Source organism: Bison bison, unplaced genomic scaffold, assembly GCF_000754665.1.
Source record: "Bison bison bison isolate TAMUID 2011002044 unplaced genomic scaffold, Bison_UMD1.0 scf7180017864146, whole genome shotgun sequence".
Taxonomy (NCBI): domain Eukaryota; kingdom Metazoa; phylum Chordata; class Mammalia; order Artiodactyla; family Bovidae; genus Bison; species Bison bison.
Window position 1 is genome coordinate 12,178,137 of NW_011494718.1, and position 4,699 is coordinate 12,182,835.

Below are 4,699 nucleotides of genomic sequence, written 5' to 3' on the forward strand. Positions count from 1 at the left end.
TGGGAGGGATTGGGGGCAGGAGGAGAAGGGGACGACAGAGGATGAGATGGCTGGATGGCATCACTGACTTGATGGATGTGAGTCTGAGTGAACTCCGGGAGTTGGTGATGGACAGGGAGGCCTGGCGTGCTTCGATTCATGGGGTCGCAAAGAGTGGGACACGACTGATCGACTGAACTGAATTGAACTGAAACATTAAGAGCTTGTCACTCTGAATGAAAGTGAAAGTCACTCTGAATGAAAGTGAAAGTCACTCAGTCAGCCATGTCTGACTCTTTGTGACCCTGTGGACTCTACAGTCCATGGAATTCTCCAGGCCAGAATACTGGAGTGGGTAGCCTTTTGTTTCTCCAGATCTTCCCAACCCAGGGATCGAACCCAGGTCTCCCACATTGCAGGTGGATTCTTTACCAGCTGAGCCACAAGGGAAGCCCAAGTATACTGCAGTGGGTAGCCTTTCCCTGAGCCACCAGGGAAGCCCCCCAGAAAGGCAAGGACTGTATTTTGTTCAGTTGGATTCTGCGCAGCTGGGAGGGAGAGTGTTTTGCTCATCATGAGTCTTGGCATTAATCCAACAAATATTTGCTAAATCTATTTAAAGAAATAGGCAAGTAACAATTGTGTTGGATATATTTATTTTGTCTTTGATGTAGACCCAAAGCCATCACTTACCTCTCTGAAGAAACATTAAAAATATCTAATTTCTACCTACATTTACTCTATTTCAGTTCATCACTTTCAATTATGTAATAAAAAACAATTAATGACTTAGCCATAATTTAATCATCTTATTTGTTTAGAACCAGTCTATTCCATTTGAGGTTGATTTAGAATAATATTCCCTACATGAACATAAATACATTGTTTTAAAATTAAAGTTGGTTTGATGCCTAAACAAAATTTTTGGCACCTATAAGTAAATACATCCCTAGAGCCAAAGAAGCCATTCTTTTTAAAAAATTTATTTATTTTTGGCTGCACTGGGTCTTCGTTGCTGCACTTGGACTTTCTCCAGATGTGGTGAGTAGGGGATACTCTCTAGTTGCAGTGGGTGGGATTCTCATTGCAGTGGCTTCTCTTGTTGCAAAACGTGGGTTCTAGGCATGCTCGGGCTTCAGTAGTTGTGGCAGTTGGGCTCAGTTGCTCAGCAGCATGTAGGATCTTCCTAGACCAGGGATCAAACTTGTGCCCCCTGCATTGGCAGTCAGATTCCTAACCACTGGACCACCAGAGAAGTACCAGCCATTCTTATTCAATTAACTATGATCACAGATTAAAAAAAAAAATTTTTTTTTTTTAGTTTAAAAGTCTTTCTACAATACCTTGGTATTAGAGAACATTTCATGAAAATATGTTTATACATATAGCATTTAAAAAAATCCCTAATGACAAGAAAGACTTAAAAGTTAGACATTTAATAGTAAAGGAGTTTTGATAATCCACACTAAAAATATTTTAAAATGTTTTTAGCCACAGTATAATAACCCCAAACAAGTCTTCTCAACTCAGTTATCAAGCAACCAAAAGGGAAACATTTTGTCTCACATAATGCTGATATTCCTTTTCCTATTTGGAACCAGTCTGTTGTTCCATGTCCAGTTCTAACTGTTGCTTCCTGACACACAAGCTGGAATTAAGATTGCTGGAAGAAATATCAATAGCCTCAGATATGCCGATGACACCACCCTTATGGCAGAAAGTGAAGAGGAACTCAAAAGCCTCTTGATGAAAGTGAAAGAGGAAAGTGAAAAAGTTGGCTTAAAGCTCAACACTCAGAAAACGAAGATCATGGCATCTGGTCCCATCACTTCATAGGAAATAGATGGGGAAACAGTGAAAACAGTGTCAGACTTTATTTTTCTGGGCTCCAAAATCACTGCAGATGGTGACTGCAGCCATGAAATTAAAAGACGCTTACTCCTTGGAAGGAAAGTTATGACCAACCTAGACAGCATATTCAAAAGCAGAGACATTACTTTGCCAACAAAGGTCCGTCTAGTCAAGGCTATAGTTTTTCCAGTAGTCATGTATGGATGTGAGAGTTGGACTGTGAAGAAAGCTGAGCGCCGAAGAATTGATGCTTTTGAACTGTGGTGTTGGAGAAGACTCTTGAGAGTCTCTTGGACTGCAAGGAGATCCAACCAGTCCATTCTAAAGGAGATTAGCCCTGGGTGTTCTTTGGAAGGAATGATGCTAAAGCTGAAACTCCAGTACTTTGGCCACTTCATGTGAAGAGTTGACTCACTGGAAAAGGCTCTGATGCTGGGAGGGATTGGGGGCAGGAGGAGAAGGGGATGACAGAGGATGAAATGGCTGGATGGCATCACCGACTCGATGGACGTGAGTTTGAGTGAACTCCGGGAGTTGGTAATGGACAGAGAGGCCTGGCGTGCTGCGATTCATGGGGTCACAAAGAGTGGGACACGACTGAGCGACTGAACTGAACTCAACTGAACTGAATGCTGATATTAACCATGTGATTTGGATTAAAGATAAATCCAGTTTAACATCATAATTACTGGAATTCTTCCAGATAGCATGTTCTTCAGAGATACTTAAAGAACCTTCACTGGTGTGTTTTATATATCATAGGAAAACAAAATAAATCTCAAGCATCTCCTGTGTTGGGTACAATAATAACAATTGTTTCCTGAATCCATGTGAATGATTTCCTTTTCTTAAAAAAAACATTTAAATCTGCATCCTCCACTCCACACTGAATGTCAGGAATAAGGTGAGGCTCTATCCATGGAGATAGCTACAAAGCTAAAATATATTAATTCTGCGTAATGTCAAAAATCTGCCCTTCAAATAAAATGAAAGTAACTTATAAATTATATGCTGTACTGAAACTCAGATAATATTCTGTCTATAATTATTAGGTAGTAATCTCTCCTAGATCTTAAAATTATAGAGCAGATGGAGAGATTTCTATAAACCTAAAAGTGTCAAATGAGAATAAATAGAAGCTCAAGCATCCCATTTCCATCTCTGGTTCTGAGTAACAGGACATTTTCAGAAAACATGGTTCCCCTGTCCACCCTGTTTCTTGGAATGGGTAAGGCAATTTTGAAAATATCATGAACTGTTGGTGTACTGTATTGAGGAAATGCCAGAAAATATACCACAAAATATGAACAAAAGTATTAACAAAAGTAGAACAAAATGTTTGGTGGAATTTCTTTTTGTTTTTCAACATGGACACAATAGGGTTTTCTTAGGCATATGTGCAAATAGAAAGTTAAGAGGTTATGGCTAATAGGGAAATGGGTGAATAGATCAATTTCTTAGAATTTCTGTAGCACCAAGCAAGTATGGTTTGGTGTTTATAGCTCTCAGTTCAGTTCAGTCAGTCAGTTGTGTCCGACTCTCTGTGACTCCATGGACTGCAGCACACCAGGTTTCCCTGTCCATCACCAACTCCTGGAGCTTGCTCAAATTCATGTCCATCGAGTTGGTGATGTCATCCAACCATCTCATCCTCTGTCGTCCCCTTCTCCTCCTGCTTTCAACTTTGCCAGCATCAGGGTCTTTTCCAATGAGTCAGTTCTTTCTTTGAAAGTTTTTTTCAGGCAGCCAAAGAATTGGAGCTTCAGCTTTGGCAACAGTCCTTCCAATGAATATTCAGGGTTGATTTCCTTTATGATAGACTGATTTGATCTCCTTGCTGTCCAAAGGATTCTCAAGAGTCTTCACCAACATCATAGTTCAAAAGCATCAATTCTTCGGCGTTCAGCTTTCTTTATGGTCCAACTCTCACATCCATACATGACTACTGGAAAACCATAGGTTGACTATATGGACCTTTGTTGGCAAAGTAACGTCTCTGCTTTTTAATATGCTGTCTAGCTTGTGAAAAAAAATAAATTTTAGTTCCAGATATATTTGTAATCGACTCAGAAGCTATCTCTTTGATTTAGTTCCCCCAATATCATACATTTTAGTCACACAAAATGTGCATTTTTTTCAGTTTCTAATGATCTGCTTGGCAGGAATTGGGACAATGTAGTGGTGGTGGTGGTTTAGTCGTTAAGTTGTTTCTGACTCTTGCGACCCCATGGACTGTAGCCCACCAGGCTTCTCTGTCCATAGGATTCTCCAGGGAAGAATACTGGAGTGGGTTGCCATTTCCTTCTCCATGGGACCATATGAAGACTTGGTAAATTGCTTAATGGAATGAGTTTTATCACAAGCTCTAGACTCTAAGATAAACTGCCACTATTTTTTCCTCTGCTGGATGGAGACAGAGTTCAAGAATGTGAACTTGTTAGATCAGGTTTTCTGCTGGTCTACAATGAATTATGATCACTGTAACTAGTAAAGAGAGGGACTAATAACAGCTGACTTTATAGAAATAGTTTAGAAGTAACTGTCTTTTAAGGACATGGAACCACAGACTGGTTCCAAATAGGAAAAGGAGTATGTCAAGGCAGTATATTGTCACCCTGCCTATTTAACTTATATGCAGAGTACATCTGGAGAGAGCAATGGCACCCCACTCCAGTACTCTTGCCTGGAAAATCCCATGGACAGAGGAGCCTGGTAGGCTGCAGTCCATGGGGTCGCTAAGAGTCAGACACGACTGAGCTATTTCACTTTCACTTTTCACTTTCATGCATTGGAGAAGGAAATGGCAACCCACTCCAGTGTTCTTGCCTGGAGAACCCCAGGGACCGGGGAGCCTGGTGGGCTGCTGTCT